We start from the raw sequence: 27486 nt of genomic DNA on the forward strand, positions 1-27486 counted from the left end.
TCATCACTGGAGTAGGCTGTTACAGAATCCTGAGTTTTAAGTCTGTATGTTAAAAATTGACTGATTTACATAGGGCTGAATGCACTATTTCTCTCAAACTGCAGGTTGGCTATGGCAAACACTTTTAGGGTGATTTAACCACTTCCGGTTGCTCCAGGAAGCTTAGAATCGACACAGGTAGACCTCATGGTGGCCTGATGGACTGACATCAAAGACAGGTTCATAAGACATTCATAACCCACATAGGCTTCAGGTTGAATTGAGAGGTGCAGTCAATGTATTCCTATGGGGCGACATGTCATTGTAAATTGTTTGATGTAAACACCAGCTTTTAACTGTTAAGGGTTAATGCCACAAGGTCAAGGTTAGGCTTGCACAGATCGGGAGGACCTTAAGAACATTCCTGAGGTGAAATTGTGCTTCTAACCTTAACGGTTCTCTCTCTGTCTCCCAAAAGCAAATAAAATTGACATGAGGTCAAAAGGTCATTTGGGTCCATTTTCTTGTAACGGTCGCTGCGCTCAGACCGAGCGAGCTACGGTCAAGCGGGGCATCTCGTTGAACTCGGCACGGCCTGGAGATAATAGTCATGCCATTGCAGGCTTTGTGTGTCTTTAAGCACCGTACTTTTTCACTCCATCCTTCCTTTTTGTGTGTGTGTGTGTTTGTGTGAGAGAGCTTTTCTTTGACATCTGTTGGGAAAAATGACTGATTACACTTCATGAGGGTTGTCTAATCACACAAGTGAAGTTTTGAAAAGATCTGACCTTTATTACCCTTCAAACCTGACCCTATGCACCATTTTAAGGTACTTCCAGTTGACATAGGAAGCTGAACGTGAACACATACCCTCCTTGGGGTAGGCTCTTATTTAATATTGAGTTTTAAGTCTTTATGTTAAGAACTGACTTATTAACAGAGGGTTAAATGAGTGTGTGTTACTTCATAAAATCACATAAAATCACAGAATTCTCGCAGAGCTTCGAGACCCACTTTAAAAATGTTCGTGTGAACAAACTGCAACTGGATCTGTGAATTTTTGGAAAAAAAAATTCCTCTTCGTGAACATCACCAAATGGACAATGTACGATTTCTCTTAAATTACGATAGATAAACGGCTGGTTCTTTTTTTCCTGACACCGTATGCTTATGTACTTTGACGTGAAGCGGTCAAATTGCACCCTACTTTGCGTTTTTGACCTTTAATCCCAGAAAAATGGCCATAACTCAAAAAGCGCAGAGGCCTCGACGCCATCTTGTTCGGGGCCAACTTCCCTTTACTCCAAACCTACGCTCGCCGAGTTTCGTCTTCGAAATATTTTCAGTTTAGGAGAAAAGGCCGCGCTCGTTTGCCCCGTGTTCGTGCGCCTGCAATATGATTTATTTGCCCCCTTGTGGGAATTTTCGAGAATGCGGAGTCCAAGTCAAAAATTTGTTATTTTTATAAAACGGTGACCGAACGTCCGAGACGATTTCTTCGATGACTTCCTGAAAGAGCTCCCCCCCGCCCTCGGCCCGACGCCGTCCGCGATTTTCTGAGACGAAGTCGGACGTCTAGTAAGGGACCGTACATTCGCAATGGGAGAATCTTCACCGATCATATGGCTCCCGTCTCACACTTCCCTTAATGTATGGAAGCGCATGGGGCGCGTATGACACATCATGACCGGGGGGGGTTAGAGTGGCTTCTCAACTATCTCTTGATTGAAGTACCAGCGTGGCATAAATACAATGCTGCATTTCGCAACATAATGTTTCGACAAAATGCCAACAATGTTTTGCTACAAACAAATGTTTCCACCTTTCGATTGGTCCACAAAGTCTCTTTCACAACTGACTTCAAAGATCTCCATAAGCACAGTCGGTTGACTCAAGTCATCCTTAAGCCTGCCGCCAAGCAACGGTTTATCATTAACAAAGATATCAGGGTAAAGCGCAAACGACCACTACCATAAATTATGCAATTGAGATTCCCACATTTGAAAAAAAATTATGCAATCGAGATTCCCACATTTGAAAAATTCACAAGGGGTCAGCACAGCCAGAGTGCAATGGCTGAGCACCACACTGGAAGAACCACCTTCTTGATCACGGTATCTCTTTTGCTTAGTGGAGGGCAAGTCTCTCCAGAGCCAACATTTTCTGCTGACGGTAACCACTTTGTGTTCTGATAATATCATATCACATCGACCTGCGTTAAATGCCGTTTAGGAATGCACTTGCACACAGAGTGGTGAAAAAGTAGTTTATTTTGTTTACTAGATTATATCAGTGAACCACTAGATTCCCATCATGCAACACTGTCGAAAAAATCACCAATTACTTTTTAATATCTTAACCTATCTGATATCACAAATGTTTGCGATATGACGAAATACAATCACATTCAGACACACACACACACACAGAGACAAATGCATGAAACCAATTGATTTATTATCGATAACATCTCACATTCTCTTGTGCTTTTGATTTACTCCATAAAAGAAGGGTTGTAATTCCAACATGGAAAACACAGGGCCATCAGACACCAGTCCAGTTCCACTCCTCACCAGCATTATTTCCTTTGATCATTTGAACAGGGCGAGGGAGCACAGAGCACACACAAGCTGCATTCAGTAACAATATTCTTATTTGTCTTATAAATAAAAGGCAGTTGCTCCCTGACAACACAAGGAACTTTGATCGTATTAAAAGGGCAGGGGAGACTAGCCCATAGAAGCTGCATTTAGTCAATTCAGCATCAAATGCTTACTACAAGGCAGTGTTGCTGATGAAATAATGCCACACCCCCTAGTGGACAAAAGGTTTACAGCACCTGGTATTCCCAGGCGGTCTCCCATCCAAGTACTAACCAGGCCCGACCCTGCTTAGCTTCCGAGATCAGACGAGATCGGGCATATTCAGGCTGGTATGGCCGTAAGCGAAGGTACATCTCTTGGTACACCATATAAAGTCAAAGTGAGTCTGATAAACAGACATTGCATTCTCACCAATTAGATAAGCAGCTTGAACTTTGGCTCACTCAAAAAGTGGAAGAAATTACATATACTGTAGCCATCACTTTTTAGCACAGATAGTTGGATGAAATACAAACAAACCTTGCTAACATTTCAAAGCGAGGGCACATATTTCAGCCTTGTGGGAAAAAACGGACAAATACAATGACTTCTGACAAATACATCATCAGCAACAGTTTCCCATGCAGCTATCCTACTAGCCACAATAAATACACAAAAGCTCTGGATGTTGAAAACCTATTGCATTGTTCTGTGCTAAGGAGGAACGCATGTATGGACAATTTCATATTGGAAGCGCATGGGGCGCGTATGACACATCATGACCGGGGGGGTTAGAGTGGCTTCTCAACTATCTCTTGATTGAAGTACCAGCGTGGCATAAATACAATGCTGCATTTCGCAACATAATGTTTCGACAAAATGCCAACAATGTTTTGCTACAAACAAATGTTTCCACCTTTCGATTGGTCCACAAAGTCTCTTTCACAACTGACTTCAAAGATCTCCATAAGCACAGTCGGTTGACTCAAGTCATCCTTAAGCCTGCCGCCAAGCAACAGTTTATCATTAACAAAGATATCAGGGTACAGCGCAAACGACCACTACCATAAATTTTGCATTCGAGATTCCCACATTTGGAAAATTCAAAAGGGGTCAGCCCAGCCAGAGTGGAATGGCTGAGCCCCACACTGGGTCAACCAACTTCTTGATCACAGTATCTCTTCTGCTTAGTGGAGGGCAAGTCTCTCCAGTGCCAACATTTTCCGGTAACGGGAACCACTTTTTGTTGTGATAATATCATATCACATCGACCTGCGTTAAATGCCGTTTAGGAATGCACTTGCACACAGCGTGGTGAAAAAGTAGTTTATTTTGTTTACTAGATTATATCAGTGAACCACTAGATTCCCATCATGCAACACTGTCGAAAAAATCACCAATTACTTTTTAATATCTTAACCTATCTGATATCACAAATGTTTGCGATATGACGAAATACAATCACATTCAGACACACACACACACACACAGACAAATGCATGAAACCAATTGATTTATTATCGATAACATCTCAGATTCTCTTGTGCTTTTGATTTACTCCATAAAAGAAGGGTTGTAATTCCAACATGGAAAACACAGGGCCATCAGACACCAGTCCAGTTCCACTCCTCACCAGCATTATTTCCTTTGATCATTTGAACAGGGCGAGGGAGCACAGAGCACACACAAGCTGCATTCAGTAACAATATTCTTATTTGTCTTATAAATAAAAGGCAGTTGCTCCCTGACAACACAAGGAACTTTGATCGTATTAAAAGGGCAGGGGAGACTAGCCCATAGAAGCTGCATTTAGTCAATTCAGCATCAAATGCTTACTACAAGGCAGTGTTGCTGATGAAATAATGCCACACCCCCTAGTGGACAAAAGGCTTACAGCACCTGGTATTCCCAGGTGGTCTCCCATCCAAGTACTAACCAGGCCCGACCCTGCTTAGCTTCCGAGATCAGACGAGATCGGGCATATTCAGGCTGGTATGGCCGTAAGCAAAGGTACATCTCTTGGTACACCATATAAAGTCAAAGTGAGTCTGATAAACAGACATTGCATTCTCACCAATTAGATAAGCAGCTTGAACTTTGGCTCACTCAAAAAGTGGAAGAAATTACATATACTGTAGCCATCACTTTTTAGCACAGATAGTTGGATGAAATACAAACAAACCTTGCTAACATTTCAAAGCGAGGGCACATATTTCAGCCTTGTGGGAAAAAACGGACAAATACAATGACTTCTGACAAATACATCATCAGCAACAGTTTCCCATGCAGCTATCCTACTAGCCACAATAAATACACAAAAGCTCTGGATGTTGAAAACCTATTGCATTGTTCTGTGCTAAGGAGGAACGCATGTATGGACAATTTCATATTGGAAGCGCATGACACATCATGACCGGGGGGGGTTAGAGTGGCTTCTCAACTATCTCTTGATTGAAGTACCAGCGTGGCATAAATACAATGCTGCATTTCGCAACATAATGTTTCGACAAAATGCCAACAATGTTTTGCTACAAACAAATGTTTCCACCTTTCGATTGGTCCACAAAGTCTCTTTCACAACTGACTTCAAAGATCTCCATAAGCACAGTCGGTTGACTCAAGTCATCCTTAAGCCTGCCGCCAAGCAACAGTTTATCATTAACAAAGATATCAGGGTACAGCGCAAACGACCACTACCATAAATTTTGCATTCGAGATTCCCACATTTGGAAAATTCAAAAGGGGTCAGCCCAGCCAGAGTGGAATGGCTGAGCCCCACACTGGGTCAACCAACTTCTTGATCACAGTATCTCTTCTGCTTAGTGGAGGGCAAGTCTCTCCAGTGCCAACATTTTCCGGTAACGGGAACCACTTTTTGTTGTGATAATATCATATCACATCGACCTGCGTTAAATGCCGTTTAGGAATGCACTTGCACACAGCGTGGTGAAAAAGTAGTTTATTTTGTTTACTAGATTATATCAGTGAACCACTAGATTCCCATCATGCAACACTGTCGAAAAAATCACCAATTACTTTTTAATATCTTAACCTATCTGATATCACAAATGTTTGCGATATGACGAAATACAATCACATTCAGACACACACACACACACACAGACAAATGCATGAAACCAATTGATTTATTATCGATAACATCTCAGATTCTCTTGTGCTTTTGATTTACTCCATAAAAGAAGGGTTGTAATTCCAACATGGAAAACACAGGGCCATCAGACACCAGTCCAGTTCCACTCCTCACCAGCATTATTTCCTTTGATCATTTGAACAGGGCGAGGGAGCACAGAGCACACACAAGCTGCATTCAGTAACAATATTCTTATTTGTCTTATAAATAAAAGGCAGTTGCTCCCTGACAACACAAGGAACTTTGATCGTATTAAAAGGGCAGGGGAGACTAGCCCATAGAAGCTGCATTTAGTCAATTCAGCATCAAATGCTTACTACAAGGCAGACTTCTGACTTCTGACAAATACATCATCAGCAACAGTTTCCCATGCAGCTATCCTACTAGCCACAATAAATACACAAAAGCTCTGGATGTTGAAAACCTATTGCATTGTTCTGTGCTAAGGAGGAACGCATGTATGGACAATTTCATATTGGAAGCGCATGACACATCATGACCGGGGGGGGGTTAGAGTGGCTTCTCAACTATCTCTTGATTGAAGTACCAGCGTGGCATAAATACAATGCTGCATTTCGCAACATAATGTTTCGACAAAATGCCAACAATGTTTTGCTACAAACAAATGTTTCCACCTTTCGATTGGTCCACCAAGTCTCTTTCACAACTGACTTCTAAGATCTCCATAAGCACATCAGTTGACTCAAGTCATCCCTAAGCCTGCCGCCAAGCAAAGGTTTATCATTAACAAAGACATCAGGATAAAGCGCAAACGACCACTACCATAAATTATGCAATCGAGATTCCCACATTTGAAAAAAAATTATGCAATCGAGATTCCCACATTTGAAAAATTCACAAGGGGTCAGCACAGCCAGAGTGCAATGGCTGAGCACCACACTGGGTGAACCACCTTCTTGATCACGGTATCTCTTCTGCTTAGTGGAGGAAAAGTCTCTCCAGTGCCAACATTTTCCGCTAACGGTAACCACTTTGTGTTCTGATAATATCGTATCACATCGACCTGCGTTAAATGCCGTTTAGGAATGCACTTGCACACAGAGTGGTGAAAAAGTAGTTTATTTTGTTTACTAGATTATATCAGTGAACCACTAGATTCCCATCATGCAACACTGTCGAAAAAATCACCAATTACTTTTTAATATCTTAACCTATCTGATATCACAAATGTTTGCGATATGACGAAATACAATCACATTCAGACACACACACACACACAGAGACAAATGCATGAAACCAATTGATTTATTATCGATAACATCTCACATTCTCTTGTGCTTTTGATTTACTCCATAAAAGAAGGGTTGTAATTCCAACATGGAAAACACAGGGCCATCAGACACCAGTCCAGTTCCACTCCTCACCAGCATTATTTCCTTTGATCATTTGAACAGGGCGAGGGAGCACAAAGCACACACAAGCTGCATTCAGTAACAATATTCTTATTTGTCTTATAAATAAAAGGCAGTTGCTCCCTGACAACACAAGGAACTTTGATGGTATTAAAAGGGCAGGGGAGACTAGCCCATAGACGCTGCATTTAGTCAATTCAGCATCAAATGCTTACTACAAGGCAGTGTTGCTGATGAAATAATGCCACACCCCCTAGTGGACAAAAGGCTTACAGCACCTGGTATTCCCAGGCGGTCTCCCATCCAAGTACTAACCAGGCCCGACCCTGCTTAGCTTCCGAGATCAGACGAGACCGGGCATATTCAGGCTGGTATGGCCGTAAGCGAAGGTACATGTCTTGGTACACCATATAAAGTCAAAGTGAGTCTGATAAACAGACATTGCATTCTCACCAATTAGATAAGCAGCTTGAACTTTGGCTCACTCAAAAAGTGGAAGAAATTACATATACTGTAGCCATCACTTTTTAGCACAGATAGTTGGATGAAATACAAACAAACCTTGCTAACATTTCAAAGCGAGGGCACATATTTCAGCCTTGTGGGAAAAAACGGACAAATACAATGACTTCTGACAAATACATCATCAGCAACAGTTTCCCATGCAGCTATCCTACTAGCCACAATAAATACACAAAAGCTCTGGATGTTGAAAACCTATTGCATTGTTCTGTGCTAAGGAGGAACGCATGTATGGACAATTTCATATTGTAAGGGAAGTCCCCCCTCAATTGTACAAAATAACATGGCAACTTATTGGCACCGAGCGGACCATATACACGATGGGATTGTGTGGGATTTCACATTACATCCGGCGCTGTTTCGTCCAAAGTTGATGACAAATGCCATATTGTAAATGAGCTGTGTAACACCCCAAAAATCCTATAGTGGGCGAGTGTGTTCCATCTTAATTTTTCATAGGCTTACTGTAACGCAAGTCAAGACCCAAGAGTCATATTTTGAAATTTTGAAATTTTGAAAGTTTTGGCAAAAACTTATCACCCCCTTAAAAAAGTGCTTTCTGGACCGTTTTTCGAAATTCTTTCGATTTTTATGTCAATTACACATGTGTAAGAACTGTATGAAAATACTTTTGTCAAATTTTATTAACATAATTTTTTTTACATTTTTATTTGGACTTAAGGAATATGTTTTGTGCATTTGGAATGTGATTTCTTAGGAAGTCAAAAGTCAAAAGTCAAAAATGTCAAAAATTTGGAAAAAACGTATCACCCCCTTTAAAAAAGTGCTTTCTGGACCGTTTTTCGAAATTCTTTCGATTTTTATGTCAATTACACATGTATAAGAACTGTATGAAAATACTTTAGTCACATTTTACTGTCATCATTTTTTATAAATGTTTACTTGTACTTAAGGAATATGTTTTATGCATTTGGAATGTGATTTCATAGGAAGTCAAAAGTCAAAAGTTACAAGTCAAAAATGTTAAAAATGTGGAAAAAACGTATATTCCATTTAAAAAAGTGCTTTCTGGACCGTTTTTTGAAATTCTTTCGATTTTTACGTCAATTACACATATATAAGAACTGTATGAAAATACTTTAGTCACATTTTACTATCATAATTTTTTATAAATGTTTACTTGTACTTAAGGAATATGTTTTGTGCATTTGCAATCTGATTTAATACGAAGTCAAAAATGTGAATAAATTAGAAAAAACGTATCACCCCCCAAACCTCCATAAATCACTCAGGCCAGCACCCATTGATTTGGGGCCGTAGTATAGTGCTCCCATGGACGTCTGGATGACACCTAAAAGCATTTAAAACCGTTTTGAAAAATGACGCCTGGTAACCCAAAACATGAAACATAGAATATTTTTTGACTTTGTTTGGAAACCTCCATAAATCATTCACGTACCCCATTGACTCGAGAAGAAAAAGCGTAAAATATTTTCCAGAAAAAAAACATTGAATATTTTCTGAGTTTTTGTGAAAACCTCCATAAATCACTCAGGCCAGCCCCCATTGATTTTTGGCCGTAGAATAGTGCTCCCAGAGCGGGTATGGAGGTCTGGATGCCCCTAAACGCAATTTCAACCATCTTGAAACATGGCACCTGGTAACCCCAAAAAAATACCAGGTGCACGAACAGTTTGGACTTGTGTGTGTGTGTGTGAGCTTTTCTTTGACATCTGTTTAGAGAAATGACTGATTTACACTTCATGAGGGTTGCCTAATCACACACTTAAAGTTTTGGAAAGATCTGACTTTTTTAACCCTTTGAAACAGCACCTATGACCCCATTTTAAGGCACTTCCGGTTGGCACAGGAAGCTATAAGTAAATACCTATCCTGATCGGGGTATGCTTTTACAGAATCCTGAGTTTTAAGTCTATACATTAAGAACTGACTGATTTACACAGGGTTGAATGCACTATATATCACAAACTGCTGGTTGGGTATGGCAAAACCCTTTTAGGGTGATTTTATCACTTCCGGTTGCTCCAGGAAGCTTAGAATCAACACAGGTAGACCTCATAGTGGCTTGATGGATTGTCATTGAAGACAGGTTCATAAGACATTCATAACCCACATAGGGTTTATTTAAAGAATGCACGTTACATTTGCATATGATTCAACAGTGAAAAACACCACATCATATTGCAAACATAACACACTGTTGAATCATATTGCAAACACACACTGTTATATTTGCAATATGATGTGTTGAATCATATTGCAAACATAACACACACTGTTACGTTTGCAATATGATGTGTTGGATCATATTGCAAACATAACACACACTGTTACATTTGCAATATGATGTGTTGAATCATATTGCAAACATAACACACACTGTTACGTTTGCAATATGATGTGTTGAATCATATTGCAAACATAACACACACTGTTACATTTGCAATATGATGTGTTGAATCATATTGCAAATCTAACGTGCATTTGCAATATGATGTGATGTTGAATCATATTGCAAATGTAATGTACATTCTCTTAAATACTTTAGAAATGCAAAAGTCAACGTCCTGATGACCTCAGGATGGCCGGGCAGTGATAGTGGTTCCTCTCCATCGCTCGTTGTGTTAAATTACATCATGTCGCTTTTTGTGATGGTACCCCCCCGTTGAAACATATTGCAAATGTACAAAAGTCAAGTAGCAAGTCGGTGTCCATCAGTCAATTAGATATATTCAGACACCAAACTGATACCATCTGACACCAAACTCACTTTTACCAACTCCTTTAGAAGCCAACTATCACATATTTCAGAGCAGGCCCAAAATTCACAGCGCCTTCCATTTAAACCATAATAAAACAAATAATACGTAGTTATGTTCTAGCTGCGGGTCCAATATTCACATTATGTTTAGCCCTATGTGAGGCGACCTGGAATCCCAAGTTTTGGCTCGATAGGTCATTCGGTGCCCGAGCAAAACCCTAATTGGTGCTGAAAATCCACTTTTTTCCATGCCTTGCTACGGGGTGCTTGAATGAGCAATCGGACAGAATCGTTGAGGTCCGTCTCTATGGGCCGAGCCGGTTTCAATGCACCTAGTCTTGAGACTCTGGGACTTTTCTAAATGTCGCCAGTTTCGTTGAGCTCAAAATGAATTGAAAACATTGCAAATACACGAGGCTGTTTATCGGTCTGAGAACCTTCTAGAGCCACATAACTCACCGTGCACAATCGACCTGAGGTCTAGAACAGGTTTGTAAAGTTTCAGAACTCTAGGTCTGACGGTTCTTTAAAAGTTGGAACAAAACTAACTACTACAGGCACTGTCTGCCTCTTAGCCCCTCAGTGTGTCCCTCCATCATTTCTGTGTGGGTGTGTTTTTTTTTTTTTTTTTAATCTGATGGGATGAATGACTGATTTACAGTTCAGGAGGGTTGTCTATTCACATATATGAAGTTTTGGAAAGATTTGACATTTTATCCCTTTGAAACAGCCCATTTGACACCAATTAAGGCACTTCCGGTTTGCACAGGAAGCTAAAAGTAAACACTTATCATCACTGGAGTATGCTTTTACAGAATCCTGAGTTTTATGTCTGTATGTTAAAAATTGACTGATTTACATAGGGTTGAATGCACTATTTCTCTCAAACTGCAGGTTGGGTATGGCAAACACTTTTAGGGTGATTTAACCACTTCCGGTTGTTCCAGGAAGCTTAGAATCGACACAGGTAGACCTCATGGTGGCCTGATGGACTGACATCAAAGACAGGTTCATAAGACATTCATAACCCACATAGGCTTCAGGTTGAATTTAGAGGAGCAGTCAATGTATTCCTATGGGGCGAAATGTCATTGTAAAATGTTTGATGTAAACGCCTTCTTTTAACTGTGAAGGGTTAATGCCACAAGGTCAAGGTTAGGCTTGCACAAATCGGGAGGACCTTAGGATTGTTCCTGAGGTGAAATTGTGCTTCTAACCTTAACGGTTCTCTCTCTGTCTCCCAAAAGCAAATAAAATTGACATTGAGGTCAAAAGGTCATTCGTGTCCGTTCTCTTGTAACGGTCGCTGCGCTCAGACCGAGCGAGCTACGGTCAAGCAGGGCATCCCGTTGAACTCGGCACGGCCTGGAGAATATGGCGATGTCATTTTAGTGGTGATTTCAGAATGCTATTTTGGTGCATTCATGGAAGGCGCTGTGAATTTTGGGCCTGCTCTGAAATATGTGATAGTTGGCTTCTAAAGGAGTTGTAAAAAGTGAGTTTGGAGTCAGATGGTATCAGTTTGGTGTCTGAAAATATCCAATTGACTGATGGACACTTGCTAGTTGACTTTTGTTGACACTTGCTAGTTGACTTGCTAGTCGACTTTTGTACATTTGCAATATGTTTCAACGGGGAGGTACCATGAGGAAAAAGCGACATGATGAAATTTCACGCAACGAGCGTTGGAGAGGAACCACTATCACTGCCCGGCCATCCTGAGGTCATCAGGACGTTGACTTTTGTATTTCTAAAGTATTTAAAGAATGCACGTTACATTTGCAATATGATTCAACATCACATCATATTGCAAATGTAACGTGCATTTGCAATATGATGTGATGTTGAATCATATTGCAAATGTAACGTACATTCTCTTAAATACTTTAGAAATGCAAAAGTCAACGGTCTGATGACCTCAGGATGGCCGGGCAGTGATAGTGGTTCCTCTCCATCGCTCGTTTCGTGAAATTTCATCATGTCGCTTTTTCCTCATGGTACCTCCCCGTTGAAACATATTGCAAATGTACAAAAGTCAACGAGCAAGTCAGTGTCCATCAGTCAAATAGATATTTTCAGACACCAAACTGATACCATCTGACTCCAAACTCACTTTTTCCAACTCCTTTAGAAGCCAACTATAACATATTTCAGAGCAGGCCCAAAATTCACAGCGCCTTCTATTTAAACCATAATAAAACAAATAATACGTAGTTATGTTCTAGCTGCGGGTCCAGTTCACACATTATGTTTAGCCCTATGTGAAGCGACCTCGAATCCCAAGTTTCGGCTCGATAGGTCATTCGGTGCCCGAGCAAAACCCTAATTGGTGCTGAAATGCCACTTTTTTCATTGCCTTGCTACGGGGTCCTTGAATGAGCAATCAAACAGGCTCGTTGGGGTCTGTCTCTATGGGCCGAGCCGGTTTCAACGCACCTAGTCTTGAGACTCTGGGACTTTTCTAAATGTCGTCCGTTTCGTTGAGGTCAAAATGAATTGAAAACATGGCAAATACACGATGCTTTTTATCGATCCGAGAACCTTCTAGAGCCATATAATTCACAGTGCACAATCGACCTGAGGTCTAGAACAGGTTTGTAAATTTTCAGAACTCTAGGTCTGACGGTTCTTTAAAAGTTGGAACAAAAGTAACTACTGCAGGCACTGTCTGCCTCTTAGCCCCTCAGTGTGTCCCTCCATCATTTCTGTGTCGGTGTGTATTTTTTATTTTTGAAATCTGATGGGATGAAGGACTGATTTACAGTTCATGAGGGTTGTCTATTCACATATATGAAGTTTTGGAAAGATTTGACATTTTTAACCCTTCGAAACAGCCCATTTGACACCAGTTATGGCACTTCCGGTTGTCACAGGAAGCTATAAATAAACACATATCATCACTGGAGTAGGCTGTTACAGAATCCTGAGTTTTAAGTCTGTATGTTAAAAATTGACTGATTTACATAGGGCTGAATGCACTATTTCTCTCAAACTGCAGGTTGGCTATGGCAAACACTTTTAGGGTGATTTAACCACTTCCGGTTGCTCCAGGAAGCTTAGAATCGACACAGGTAGACCTCATGGTGGCCTGATGGACTGACATCAAAGACAGGTTCATAAGACATTCATAACCCACATAGGCTTCAGGTTGAATTGAGAGGTGCAGTCAATGTATTCCTATGGGGCGACATGTCATTGTAAATTGTTTGATGTAAACACCAGCTTTTAACTGTTAAGGGTTAATGCCACAAGGTCAAGGTTAGGCTTGCACAGATCGGGAGGACCTTAAGAACATTCCTGAGGTGAAATTGTGCTTCTAACCTTAACGGTTCTCTCTCTGTCTCCCAAAAGCAAATAAAATTGACATGAGGTCAAAAGGTCATTTGGGTCCATTTTCTTGTAACGGTCGCTGCGCTCAGACCGAGCGAGCTACGGTCAAGCGGGGCATCTCGTTGAACTCGGCACGGCCTGGAGATAATAGTCATGCCATTGCAGGCTTTGTGTGTCTTTAAGCACCGTACTTTTTCACTCCATCCTTCCTTTTTGTGTGTGTGTGTGTTTGTGTGAGAGAGCTTTTCTTTGACATCTGTTGGGAAAAATGACTGATTACACTTCATGAGGGTTGTCTAATCACACAAGTGAAGTTTTGAAAAGATCTGACCTTTATTACCCTTCAAACCTGACCCTATGCACCATTTTAAGGTACTTCCAGTTGACATAGGAAGCTGAACGTGAACACATACCCTCCTTGGGGTAGGCTCTTATTTAATATTGAGTTTTAAGTCTTTATGTTAAGAACTGACTTATTAACAGAGGGTTAAATGAGTGTGTGTTACTTCATAAAATCACATAAAATCACAGAATTCTCGCAGAGCTTCGAGACCCACTTTAAAAATGTTCGTGTGAACAAACTGCAACTGGATCTGTGAATTTTTGGAAAAAAAAATTCCTCTTCGTGAACATCACCAAATGGACAATGTACGATTTCTCTTAAATTACGATAGATAAACGGCTGGTTCTTTTTTTCCTGACACCGTATGCTTATGTACTTTGACGTGAAGCGGTCAAATTGCACCCTACTTTGCGTTTTTGACCTTTAATCCCAGAAAAATGGCCATAACTCAAAAAGCGCAGAGGCCTCGACGCCATCTTGTTCGGGGCCAACTTCCCTTTACTCCAAACCTACGCTCGCCGAGTTTCGTCTTCGAAATATTTTCAGTTTAGGAGAAAAGGCCGCGCTCGTTTGCCCCGTGTTCGTGCGCCTGCAATATGATTTATTTGCCCCCTTGTGGGAATTTTCGAGAATGCGGAGTCCAAGTCAAAAATTTGTTATTTTTATAAAACGGTGACCGAACGTCCGAGACGATTTCTTCGATGACTTCCTGAAAGAGCTCCCCCCCGCCCTCGGCCCGACGCCGTCCGCGATTTTCTGAGACGAAGTCGGACGTCTAGTAAGGGACCGTACATTCGCAATGGGAGAATCTTCACCGATCATATGGCTCCCGTCTCACACTTCCCTTAATGTATGGAAGCGCATGGGGCGCGTATGACACATCATGACCGGGGGGGGTTAGAGTGGCTTCTCAACTATCTCTTGATTGAAGTACCAGCGTGGCATAAATACAATGCTGCATTTCGCAACATAATGTTTCGACAAAATGCCAACAATGTTTTGCTACAAACAAATGTTTCCACCTTTCGATTGGTCCACAAAGTCTCTTTCACAACTGACTTCAAAGATCTCCATAAGCACAGTCGGTTGACTCAAGTCATCCTTAAGCCTGCCGCCAAGCAACGGTTTATCATTAACAAAGATATCAGGGTAAAGCGCAAACGACCACTACCATAAATTATGCAATTGAGATTCCCACATTTGAAAAAAAATTATGCAATCGAGATTCCCACATTTGAAAAATTCACAAGGGGTCAGCACAGCCAGAGTGCAATGGCTGAGCACCACACTGGAAGAACCACCTTCTTGATCACGGTATCTCTTTTGCTTAGTGGAGGGCAAGTCTCTCCAGAGCCAACATTTTCTGCTGACGGTAACCACTTTGTGTTCTGATAATATCATATCACATCGACCTGCGTTAAATGCCGTTTAGGAATGCACTTGCACACAGAGTGGTGAAAAAGTAGTTTATTTTGTTTACTAGATTATATCAGTGAACCACTAGATTCCCATCATGCAACACTGTCGAAAAAATCACCAATTACTTTTTAATATCTTAACCTATCTGATATCACAAATGTTTGCGATATGACGAAATACAATCACATTCAGACACACACACACACACAGAGACAAATGCATGAAACCAATTGATTTATTATCGATAACATCTCACATTCTCTTGTGCTTTTGATTTACTCCATAAAAGAAGGGTTGTAATTCCAACATGGAAAACACAGGGCCATCAGACACCAGTCCAGTTCCACTCCTCACCAGCATTATTTCCTTTGATCATTTGAACAGGGCGAGGGAGCACAGAGCACACACAAGCTGCATTCAGTAACAATATTCTTATTTGTCTTATAAATAAAAGGCAGTTGCTCCCTGACAACACAAGGAACTTTGATCGTATTAAAAGGGCAGGGGAGACTAGCCCATAGAAGCTGCATTTAGTCAATTCAGCATCAAATGCTTACTACAAGGCAGTGTTGCTGATGAAATAATGCCACACCCCCTAGTGGACAAAAGGCTTACAGCACCTGGTATTCCCAGGCGGTCTCCCATCCAAGTACTAACCAGGCCCGACCCTGCTTAGCTTCCGAGATCAGACGAGATCGGGCATATTCAGGCTGGTATGGCCGTAAGCGAAGGTACATCTCTTGGTACACCATATAAAGTCAAAGTGAGTCTGATAAACAGACATTGCATTCTCACCAATTAGATAAGCAGCTTGAACTTTGGCTCACTCAAAAAGTGGAAGAAATTACATATACTGTAGCCATCACTTTTTAGCACAGATAGTTGGATGAAATACAAACAAACCTTGCTAACATTTCAAAGCGAGGGCACATATTTCAGCCTTGTGGGAAAAAACGGACAAATACAATGACTTCTGACAAATACATCATCAGCAACAGTTTCCCATGCAGCTATCCTACTAGCCACAATAAATACACAAAAGCTCTGGATGTTGAAAACCTATTGCATTGTTCTGTGCTAAGGAGGAACGCATGTATGGACAATTTCATATTGGAAGCGCATGGGGCGCGTATGACACATCATGACCGGGGGGGGTTAGAGTGGCTTCTCAACTATCTCTTGATTGAAGTACCAGCGTGGCATAAATACAATGCTGCATTTCGCAACATAATGTTTCGACAAAATGCCAACAATGTTTTGCTACAAACAAATGTTTCCACCTTTCGATTGGTCCACAAAGTCTCTTTCACAACTGACTTCAAAGATCTCCATAAGCACAGTCGGTTGACTCAAGTCATCCTTAAGCCTGCCGCCAAGCAACGGTTTATCATTAACAAAGATATCAGGGTAAAGCGCAAACGACCACTACCATAAATTTTGCATTCGAGATTCCCACATTTGGAAAATTCAAAAGGGGTCAGCCCAGCCAGAGTGGAATGGCTGAGCCCCACACTGGGTCAACCACCTTCTTGATCACAGTATCTCTTCTGCTTAGTGGAGGGCAAGTCTCTCCAGTGCCAACATTTTCCGCTAACGGGAACCACTTTTTGTTGTGATAATATCATATCACATCGACCTGCGTTAAATGCCGTTTAGGAATGCACTTGCACACAGAGTGGTGAAAAAGTAGTTTATTTTGTTTACTAGATTATATCAGTGAACCACTAGATTCCCATCATGCAACACTGTCGAAAAAATCACCAATTACTTTTTAATATCTTAACCTATCTGATATCACAAATGTTTGCGATATGACGAAATACAATCACATTCAGACACACACACACACACACAGACAAATGCATGAAACCAATTGATTTATTATCGATAACATCTCAGATTCTCTTGTGCTTTTGATTTACTCCATAAAAGAAGGGTTGTAATTCCAACATGGAAAACACAGGGCCATCAGACACCAGTCCAGTTCCACTCCTCACCAGCATTATTTCCTTTGATCATTTGAACAGGGCGAGGGAGCACAGAGCACACACAAGCTGCATTCAGTAACAATATTCTTATTTGTCTTATAAATAAAAGGCAGTTGCTCCCTGACAACACAAGGAACTTTGATCGTATTAAAAGGGCAGGGGAGACTAGCCCATAGAAGCTGCATTTAGTCAATTCAGCATCAAATGCTTACTACAAGGCAGTGTTGCTGATGAAATAATGCCACACCCCCTAGTGGACAAAAGGCTTACAGCACCTGGTATTCCCAGGCGGTCTCCCATCCAAGTACTAACCAGGCCCGACCCTGCTTAGCTTCCGAGATCAGACGAGATCGGGCATATTCAGGCTGGTATGGCCGTAAGCGAAGGTACATCTCTTGGTACACCATATAAAGTCAAAGTGAGTCTGATAAACAGACATTGCATTCTCACCAATTAGATAAGCAGCTTGAACTTTGGCTCACTCAAAAAGTGGAAGAAATTACATATACTGTAGCCATCACTTTTTAGCACAGATAGTTGGATGAAATACAAACAAACCTTGCTAACATTTCAAAGCGAGGGCACATATTTCAGCCTTGTGGGAAAAAACGGACAAATACAATGACTTCTGACAAATACATCATCAGCAACAGTTTCCCATGCAGCTATCCTACTAGCCACAATAAATACACAAAAGCTCTGGATGTTGAAAACCTATTGCATTGTTCTGTGCTAAGGAGGAACGCATGTATGGACAATTTCATATTGGAAGCGCATGGGGCGCGTATGACACATCATGACCGGGGGGGGTTAGAGTGGCTTCTCAACTATCTCTTGATTGAAGTACCAGCGTGGCATAAATACAATGCTGCATTTCGCAACATAATGTTTCGACAAAATGCCAACAATGTTTTGCTACAAACAAATGTTTCCACCTTTCGATTGGTCCACAAAGTCTCTTTCACAACTGACTTCAAAGATCTCCATAAGCACAGTCGGTTGACTCAAGTCATCCTTAAGCCTGCCGCCAAGCAACGGTTTATCATTAACAAAGATATCAGGGTAAAGCGCAAACGACCACTACCATAAATTTTGCATTCGAGATTCCCACATTTGGAAAATTCAAAAGGGGTCAGCCCAGCCAGAGTGGAATGGCTGAGCCCCAAACTGGGTCAACCACCTTCTTGATCACAGTATCTCTTCTGCTTAGTGGAGGGCAAGTCTCTCCAGTGCCAACATTTTCCGCTAACGGGAACCACTTTTTGTTGTGATAATATCATATCACATCGACCTGCGTTAAATGCCGTTTAGGAATGCACTTGCACACAGCGTGGTGAAAAAGTAGTTTATTTTGTTTACTAGATTATATCAGTGAACCACTAGATTCCCATCATGCAACACTGTCGAAAAAATCACCAATTACTTTTTAATATCTTAACCTATCTGATATCACAAATGTTTGCGATATGACGAAATACAATCACATTCAGACACACACACACACACACAGACAAATGCATGAAACCAATTGATTTATTATCGATAACATCTCAGATTCTCTTGTGCTTTTGATTTACTCCATAAAAGAAGGGTTGTAATTCCAACATGGAAAACACAGGGCCATCAGACACCAGTCCAGTTCCACTCCTCACCAGCATTATTTCCTTTGATCATTTGAACAGGGCGAGGGAGCACAGAGCACACACAAGCTGCATTCAGTAACAATATTCTTATTTGTCTTATAAATAAAAGGCAGTTGCTCCCTGACAACACAAGGAACTTTGATCGTATTAAAAGGGCAGGGGAGACTAGCCCATAGAAGCTGCATTTAGTCAATTCAGCATCAAATGCTTACTACAAGGCAGTGTTGCTGATGAAATAATGCCACACCCCCTAGTGGACAAAAGGCTTACAGCACCTGGTATTCCCAGGCGGTCTCCCATCCAAGTACTAACCAGGCCCGACCCTGCTTAGCTTCCGAGATCAGACGAGATCGGGCATATTCAGGCTGGTATGGCCGTAAGCGAAGGTACATCTCTTGGTACACCATATAAAGTCAAAGTGAGTCTGATAAACAGACATTGCATTCTCACCAATTAGATAAGCAGCTTGAACTTTGGCTCACTCAAAAAGTGGAAGAAATTACATATACTGTAGCCATCACTTTTTAGCACAGATAGTTGGATGAAATACAAACAAACCTTGCTAACATTTCAAAGCGAGGGCACATATTTCAGCCTTGTGGGAAAAAACGGACAAATACAATGACTTCTGACAAATACATCATCAGCAACAGTTTCCCATGCAGCTATCCTACTAGCCACAATAAATACACAAAAGCTCTGGATGTTGAAAACCTATTGCATTGTTCTGTGCTAAGGAGGAACGCATGTATGGACAATTTCATATTGGAAGCGCATGACACATCATGACCGGGGGGGGTTAGAGTGGCTTCTCAACTATCTCTTGATTGAAGTACCAGCGTGGCATAAATACAATGCTGCATTTCGCAACATAATGTTTCGACAAAATGCCAACAATGTTTTGCTACAAACAAATGTTTCCACCTTTCGATTGGTCCACAAAGTCTCTTTCACAACTGACTTCAAAGATCTCCATAAGCACAGTCGGTTGACTCAAGTCATCCTTAAGCCTGCCGCCAAGCAACGGTTTATCATTAACAAAGATATCAGGGTAAAGCGCAAACGACCACTACCATAAATTTTGCATTCGAGATTCCCACATTTGGAAAATTCAAAAGGGGTCAGCCCAGCCAGAGTGGAATGGCTGAGCCCCACACTGGGTCAACCACCTTCTTGATCACAGTATCTCTTCTGCTTAGTGGAGGGCAAGTCTCTCCAGTGCCAACATTTTCCGCTAACGGGAACCACTTTTTGTTGTGATAATATCATATCACATCGACCTGCGTTAAATGCCGTTTAGGAATGCACTTGCACACAGCGTGGTGAAAAAGTAGTTTATTTTGTTTACTAGATTATATCAGTGAACCACTAGATTCCCATCATGCAACACTGTCGAAAAAATCACCAATTACTTTTTAATATCTTAACCTATCTGATATCACAAATGTTTGCGATATGACGAAATACAATCACATTCAGACACACACACACACACACAGACAAATGCATGAAACCAATTGATTTATTATCGATAACATCTCAGATTCTCTTGTGCTTTTGATTTACTCCATAAAAGAAGGGTTGTAATTCCAACATGGAAAACACAGGGCCATCAGACACCAGTCCAGTTCCACTCCTCACCAGCATTATTTCCTTTGATCATTTGAACAGGGCGAGGGAGCACAGAGCACACACAAGCTGCATTCAGTAACAATATTCTTATTTGTCTTATAAATAAAAGGCAGTTGCTCCCTGACAACACAAGGAACTTTGATCGTATTAAAAGGGCAGGGGAGACTAGCCCATAGAAGCTGCATTTAGTCAATTCAGCATCAAATGCTTACTACAAGGCAGTGTTGCTGATGAAATAATGCCACACCCCCTAGTGGACAAAAGGCTTACAGCACCTGGTATTCCCAGGCGGTCTCCCATCCAAGTACTAACCAGGCCCGACCCTGCTTAGCTTCCGAGATCAGACGAGATCGGGCATATTCAGGCTGGTATGGCCGTAAGCGAAGGTACATCTCTTGGTACACCATATAAAGTCAAAGTGAGTCTGATAAACAGACATTGCATTCTCACCAATTAGATAAGCAGCTTGAACTTTGGCTCACTCAAAAAGTGGAAGAAATTACATATACTGTAGCCATCACTTTTTAGCACAGATAGTTGGATGAAATACAAACAAACCTTGCTAACATTTCAAAGCGAGGGCACATATTTCAGCCTTGTGGGAAAAAACGGACAAATACAATGACTTCTGACAAATACATCATCAGCAACAGTTTCCCATGCAGCTATCCTACTAGCCACAATAAATACACAAAAGCTCTGGATGTTGAAAACCTATTGCATTGTTCTGTGCTAAGGAGGAACGCATGTATGGACAATTTCATATTGGAAGCGCATGGGGCGCGTATGACACATCATGACCGGGGGGGGTTAGAGTGGCTTCTCAACTATCTCTTGATTGAAGTACCAGCGTGGCATAAATACAATGCTGCATTTCGCAACATAATGTTTCGACAAAATGCCAACAATGTTTTGCTACAAACAAATGTTTCCACCTTTCGATTGGTCCACAAAGTCTCTTTCACAACTGACTTCAAAGATCTCCATAAGCACAGTCGGTTGACTCAAGTCATCCTTAAGCCTGCCGCCAAGCAACGGTTTATCATTAACAAAGATATCAGGGTAAAGCGCAAACGACCACTACCATAAATTTTGCATTCGAGATTCCCACATTTGGAAAATTCAAAAGGGGTCAGCCCAGCCAGAGTGGAATGGCTGAGCCCCACACTGGGTCAACCACCTTCTTGATCACAGTATCTCTTCTGCTTAGTGGAGGGCAAGTCTCTCCAGTGCCAACATTTTCCGCTAACGGGAACCACTTTTTGTTGTGATAATATCATATCACATCGACCTGCGTTAAATGCCGTTTAGGAATGCACTTGCACACAGCGTGGTGAAAAAGTAGTTTATTTTGTTTACTAGATTATATCAGTGAACCACTAGATTCCCATCATGCAACACTGTCGAAAAAATCACCAATTACTTTTTAATATCTTAACCTATCTGATATCACAAATGTTTGCGATATGACGAAATACAATCACATTCAGACACACACACACACACACAGACAAATGCATGAAACCAATTGATTTATTATCGATAACATCTCAGATTCTCTTGTGCTTTTGATTTACTCCATAAAAGAAGGGTTGTAATTCCAACATGGAAAACACAGGGCCATCAGACACCAGTCCAGTTCCACTCCTCACCAGCATTATTTCCTTTGATCATTTGAACAGGGCGAGGGAGCACAGAGCACACACAAGCTGCATTCAGTAACAATATTCTTATTTGTCTTATAAATAAAAGGCAGTTGCTCCCTGACAACACAAGGAACTTTGATCGTATTAAAAGGGCAGGGGAGACTAGCCCATAGAAGCTGCATTTAGTCAATTCAGCATCAAATGCTTACTACAAGGCAGTGTTGCTGATGAAATAATGCCACACCCCCTAGTGGACAAAAGGCTTACAGCACCTGGTATTCCCAGGCGGTCTCCCATCCAAGTACTAACCAGGCCCGACCCTGCTTAGCTTCCGAGATCAGACGAGATCGGGCATATTCAGGCTGGTATGGCCGTAAGCGAAGGTACATCTCTTGGTACACCATATAAAGTCAAAGTGAGTCTGATAAACAGACATTGCATTCTCACCAATTAGATAAGCAGCTTGAACTTTGGCTCACTCAAAAAGTGGAAGAAATTACATATACTGTAGCCATCACTTTTTAGCACAGATAGTTGGATGAAATACAAACAAACCTTGCTAACATTTCAAAGCGAGGGCACATATTTCAGCCTTGTGGGAAAAAACGGACAAATACAATGACTTCTGACAAATACATCATCAGCAACAGTTTCCCATGCAGCTATCCTACTAGCCACAATAAATACACAAAAGCTCTGGATGTTGAAAACCTATTGCATTGTTCTGTGCTAAGGAGGAACGCATGTATGGACAATTTCATATTGGAAGCGCATGGGGCGCGTATGACACATCATGACCGGGGGGGGTTAGAGTGGCTTCTCAACTATCTCTTGATTGAAGTACCAGCGTGGCATAAATACAATGCTGCATTTCGCAACATAATGTTTCGACAAAATGCCAACAATGTTTTGCTACAAACAAATGTTTCCACCTTTCGATTGGTCCACAAAGTCTCTTTCACAACTGACTTCAAAGATCTCCATAAGCACAGTCGGTTGACTCAAGTCATCCTTAAGCCTGCCGCCAAGCAACGGTTTATCATTAACAAAGATATCAGGGTAAAGCGCAAACGACCACTACCATAAATTTTGCATTCGAGATTCCCACATTTGGAAAATTCAAAAGGGGTCAGCCCAGCCAGAGTGGAATGGCTGAGCCCCACACTGGGTCAACCACCTTCTTGATCACAGTATCTCTTCTGCTTAGTGGAGGGCAAGTCTCTCCAGTGCCAACATTTTCCGCTAACGGGAACCACTTTTTGTTGTGATAATATCATATCACATCGACCTGCGTTAAATGCCGTTTAGGAATGCACTTGCACACAGCGTGGTGAAAAAGTAGTTTATTTTGTTTACTAGATTATATCAGTGAACCACTAGATTCCCATCATGCAACACTGTCGAAAAAATCACCAATTACTTTTTAATATCTTAACCTATCTGATATCACAAATGTTTGCGATATGACGAAATACAATCACATTCAGACACACACACACACACAGACAAATGCATGAAACCAATTGATTTATTATCGATAACATCTCAGATTCTCTTGTGCTTTTGATTTACTCCATAAAAGAAGGGTTGTAATTCCAACATGGAAAACACAGGGCCATCAGACACCAGTCCAGTTCCACTCCTCACCAGCATTATTTCCTTTGATCATTTGAACAGGGCGAGGGAGCACAGAGCACACACAAGCTGCATTCAGTAACAATATTCTTATTTGTCTTATAAATAAAAGGCAGTTGCTCCCTGACAACACAAGGAACTTTGATCGTATTAAAAGGGCAGGGGAGACTAGCCCATAGAAGCTGCATTTAGTCAATTCAGCATCAAATGCTTACTACAAGGCAGTGTTGCTGATGAAATAATGCCACACCCCCTAGTGGACAAAAGGCTTACAGCACCTGGTATTCCCAGGCGGTCTCCCATCCAAGTACTAACCAGGCCCGACCCTGCTTAGCTTCCGAGATCAGACGAGATCGGGCATATTCAGGCTGGTATGGCCGTAAGCAAAGGTACATCTCTTGGTACACCATATAAAGTCAAAGTGAGTCTGATAAACAGACATTGCATTCTCACCAATTAGATAAGCAGCTTGAACTTTGGCTCACTCAAAAAGTGGAAGAAATTACATATACTGTAGCCATCACTTTTTAGCACAGATAGTTGGATGAAATACAAACAAACCTTGCTAACATTTCAAAGCGAGGGCACATATTTCAGCCTTGTGGGAAAAAACGGACAAATACAATGACTTCTGACAAATACATCATCAGCAACAGTTTCCCATGCAGCTATCCTACTAGCCACAATAAATACACAAAAGCTCTGGATGTTGAAAACCTATTGCATTGTTCTGTGCTAAGGAGGAACGCATGTATGGACAATTTCATATTGGAAGCGCATGACACATCATGACCGGGGGGGGTTAGAGTGGCTTCTCAACTATCTCTTGATTGAAGTACCAGCGTGGCATAAATACAATGCTGCATTTCGCAACATAATGTTTCGACAAAATGCCAACAATGTTTTGCTACAAACAAATGTTTCCACCTTTCGATTGGTCCACAAAGTCTCTTTCACAACTGACTTCAAAGATCTCCATAAGCACAGTCGGTTGACTCAAGTCATCCTTAAGCCTGCCGCCAAGCAACGGTTTATCATTAACAAAGATATCAGGGTAAAGCGCAAACGACCACTACCATAAATTTTGCATTCGAGATTCCCACATTTGGAAAATTCAAAAGGGGTCAGCCCAGCCAGAGTGGAATGGCTGAGCCCCAAACTGGGTCAACCACCTTCTTGATCACAGTATCTCTTCTGCTTAGTGGAGGGCAAGTCTCTCCAGTGCCAACATTTTCCGGTAACGGGAACCACTTTTTGTTGTGATAATATCATATCACATCGACCTGCGTTAAATGCCGTTTAGGAATGCACTTGCACACAGCGTGGTGAAAAAGTAGTTTATTTTGTTTACTAGATTATATCAGTGAACCACTAGATTCCCATCATGCAACACTGTCGAAAAAATCACCAATTACTTTTTAATATCTTAACCTATCTGATATCACAAATGTTTGCGATATGACGAAATACAATCACATTCAGACACACACACACACACACAGACAAATGCATGAAACCAATTGATTTATTATCGATAACATCTCAGATTCTCTTGTGCTTTTGATTTACTCCATAAAAGAAGGGTTGTAATTCCAACATGGAAAACACAGGGCCATCAGACACCAGTCCAGTTCCACTCCTCACCAGCATTATTTCCTTTGATCATTTGAACAGGGCGAGGGAGCACAGAGCACACACAAGCTGCATTCAGTAACAATATTCTTATTTGTCTTATAAATAAAAGGCAGTTGCTCCCTGACAACACAAGGAACTTTGATCGTATTAAAAGGGCAGGGGAGACTAGCCCATAGAAGCTGCATTTAGTCAATTCAGCATCAAATGCTTACTACAAGGCAGTGTTGCTGATGAAATAATGCCACACCCCCTAGTGGACAAAAGGCTTACAGCACCTGGTATTCCCAGGCGGTCTCCCATCCAAGTACTAACCAGGCCCGACCCTGCTTAGCTTCCGAGATCAGACGAGATCGGGCATATTCAGGCTGGTATGGCCGTAAGCAAAGGTACATCTCTTGGTACACCATATAAAGTCAAAGTGAGTCTGATAAACAGACATTGCATTCTCACCAATTAGATAAGCAGCTTGAACTTTGGCTCACTCAAAAAGTGGAAGAAATTACATATACTGTAGCCATCACTTTTAGCACAGATAGTTGGATGAAATACAAACAAACCTTGCTAACATTTCAAAGCGAGGGCACATATTTCAGCCTTGTGGGAAAAAACGGACAAATACAATGACTTCTGACAAATACATCATCAGCAACAGTTTCCCATGCAGCTATCCTACTAGCCACAATAAATACACAAAAGCTCTGGATGTTGAAAACCTATTGCATTGTTCTGTGCTAAGGAGGAACGCATGTATGGACAATTTCATATTGGAAGCGCATGGGGCGCGTATGACACATCATGACCGGGGGGGGTTAGAGTGGCTTCTCAACTATCTCTTGATTGAAGTACCAGCGTGGCATAAATACAATGCTGCATTTCGCAACATAATGTTTCGACAAAATGCCAACAATGTTTTGCTACAAACAAATGTTTCCACCTTTCGATTGGTCCACAAAGTCTCTTTCACAACTGACTTCAAAGATCTCCATAAGCACAGTCGGTTGACTCAAGTCATCCTTAAGCCTGCCGCCAAGCAACGAGTTTATCATTAACAAAGATATCAGGGTAAAGCGCAAACGACCACTACCATAAATTTTGCATTCGAGATTCCCACATTTGGAAAATTCAAAAGGGGTCAGCCCAGCCAGAGTGGAATGGCTGAGCCCCAAACTGGGTCAACCACCTTCTTGATCACAGTATCTCTTCCTGCTAGTGGAGGAGCAAGTCTCTCCAGGTGCCAACAATTTTCCGGTAACGGGAACCACTTTTTGTTGTGATAATATCATATCACATCGACCTGCGTTAAATGCCGTTTTAGGAATGCACTTTGCACACAGCGTGGTGAAAAAGTAGTTTATTTTGTTACTAGATTATATCAGTGAACCACTAGATTCCCATCATGCAACACTGTCGAAAAAATCACCAATTACTTTTTAATATCTTAACCTATCTGATATCACAAATGTTTGCGATATGACGAAATACAATCACATTCAGACACACACACACACACACAGAGACAAATGCATGAAAACCAATTGATTTATTATCGATAACATCTCACGATTCTCTTGTGCTTTTGATTTACTCCATAAAGAAGGGTTGTAATTCCAACATGGAAAACACAGGGCCATCAGACACCAGTCCAGTTCCATCCTCACCAGCATTATTTCCTTGATCATTTGAACAGGGCGAGGGAGCACAGAGCACACACAAGCTGCATTCAGTAACAATATTCTTATTTGTCTTATAAATAAAGGCAGTTGCTCCTTGACAACACAAGGAACTTTGATCGTATTAAAAGGGCAGGGGAGACTAGCCCATAGAAGCTGCATTTAGTCAATTCAGCATCAAATGCTTACTACAAG

General features: G+C 41.4%; 13 non-coding genes and 9 pseudogenes across 13 annotated transcripts; all 22 read right to left on the minus strand.

The window, feature by feature from the left end:
- Window positions 1–1955: 1955 nt before the first annotated feature.
- Window positions 1956–2113, minus strand: LOC120038093. The gene has a single exon (XR_005474955.1). It is a non-coding gene; the product is annotated as a U1 spliceosomal RNA (small nuclear RNA).
- Window positions 2114–2806: 693 nt separating this feature from the next.
- On the minus strand, window positions 2807–2925 carry LOC120038081. Its single transcript, XR_005474944.1, has one exon. It is a non-coding gene; the product is annotated as a 5S ribosomal RNA (ribosomal RNA).
- Window positions 2926–3601: 676 nt separating this feature from the next.
- Window positions 3602–3755, minus strand: LOC120038103 (annotated as a pseudogene).
- A 693-nt stretch (window positions 3756–4448) lies between these two features.
- LOC120038074 lies at window positions 4449–4567 on the minus strand. The gene has a single exon (XR_005474937.1). It is a non-coding gene; the product is annotated as a 5S ribosomal RNA (ribosomal RNA).
- A 666-nt stretch (window positions 4568–5233) lies between these two features.
- LOC120038104 lies at window positions 5234–5387 on the minus strand (annotated as a pseudogene).
- A 1113-nt stretch (window positions 5388–6500) lies between these two features.
- On the minus strand, window positions 6501–6658 carry LOC120038092. Its single transcript, XR_005474954.1, has one exon. It is a non-coding gene; the product is annotated as a U1 spliceosomal RNA (small nuclear RNA).
- Window positions 6659–7351: 693 nt separating this feature from the next.
- LOC120038080 lies at window positions 7352–7470 on the minus strand. Its single transcript, XR_005474943.1, has one exon. It is a non-coding gene; the product is annotated as a 5S ribosomal RNA (ribosomal RNA).
- Window positions 7471–15199: 7729 nt separating this feature from the next.
- LOC120038094 lies at window positions 15200–15357 on the minus strand. Its single transcript, XR_005474956.1, has one exon. It is a non-coding gene; the product is annotated as a U1 spliceosomal RNA (small nuclear RNA).
- Window positions 15358–16050: 693 nt separating this feature from the next.
- Window positions 16051–16169, minus strand: LOC120038085. The gene has a single exon (XR_005474948.1). It is a non-coding gene; the product is annotated as a 5S ribosomal RNA (ribosomal RNA).
- Window positions 16170–16850: 681 nt separating this feature from the next.
- On the minus strand, window positions 16851–17000 carry LOC120038095 (annotated as a pseudogene).
- A 693-nt stretch (window positions 17001–17693) lies between these two features.
- Window positions 17694–17812, minus strand: LOC120038097. The gene has a single exon (XR_005474957.1). It is a non-coding gene; the product is annotated as a 5S ribosomal RNA (ribosomal RNA).
- A 681-nt stretch (window positions 17813–18493) lies between these two features.
- Window positions 18494–18643, minus strand: LOC120038101 (annotated as a pseudogene).
- A 693-nt stretch (window positions 18644–19336) lies between these two features.
- LOC120038107 lies at window positions 19337–19455 on the minus strand. The gene has a single exon (XR_005474959.1). It is a non-coding gene; the product is annotated as a 5S ribosomal RNA (ribosomal RNA).
- Window positions 19456–20125: 670 nt separating this feature from the next.
- LOC120038096 lies at window positions 20126–20275 on the minus strand (annotated as a pseudogene).
- A 693-nt stretch (window positions 20276–20968) lies between these two features.
- On the minus strand, window positions 20969–21087 carry LOC120038108. The gene has a single exon (XR_005474960.1). It is a non-coding gene; the product is annotated as a 5S ribosomal RNA (ribosomal RNA).
- Window positions 21088–21768: 681 nt separating this feature from the next.
- Window positions 21769–21918, minus strand: LOC120038098 (annotated as a pseudogene).
- Window positions 21919–22611: 693 nt separating this feature from the next.
- LOC120038075 lies at window positions 22612–22730 on the minus strand. The gene has a single exon (XR_005474938.1). It is a non-coding gene; the product is annotated as a 5S ribosomal RNA (ribosomal RNA).
- A 681-nt stretch (window positions 22731–23411) lies between these two features.
- LOC120038099 lies at window positions 23412–23561 on the minus strand (annotated as a pseudogene).
- Window positions 23562–24252: 691 nt separating this feature from the next.
- On the minus strand, window positions 24253–24371 carry LOC120038076. Its single transcript, XR_005474939.1, has one exon. It is a non-coding gene; the product is annotated as a 5S ribosomal RNA (ribosomal RNA).
- A 670-nt stretch (window positions 24372–25041) lies between these two features.
- On the minus strand, window positions 25042–25191 carry LOC120038102 (annotated as a pseudogene).
- A 693-nt stretch (window positions 25192–25884) lies between these two features.
- Window positions 25885–26003, minus strand: LOC120038077. Its single transcript, XR_005474940.1, has one exon. It is a non-coding gene; the product is annotated as a 5S ribosomal RNA (ribosomal RNA).
- A 681-nt stretch (window positions 26004–26684) lies between these two features.
- Window positions 26685–26839, minus strand: LOC120038106 (annotated as a pseudogene).
- Window positions 26840–27486: the final 647 nt, after the last annotated feature.

Source organism: Salvelinus namaycush, unplaced genomic scaffold (genome assembly GCF_016432855.1).
Source record: "Salvelinus namaycush isolate Seneca unplaced genomic scaffold, SaNama_1.0 Scaffold2081, whole genome shotgun sequence".
NCBI lineage: Eukaryota > Metazoa > Chordata > Actinopteri > Salmoniformes > Salmonidae > Salvelinus > Salvelinus namaycush.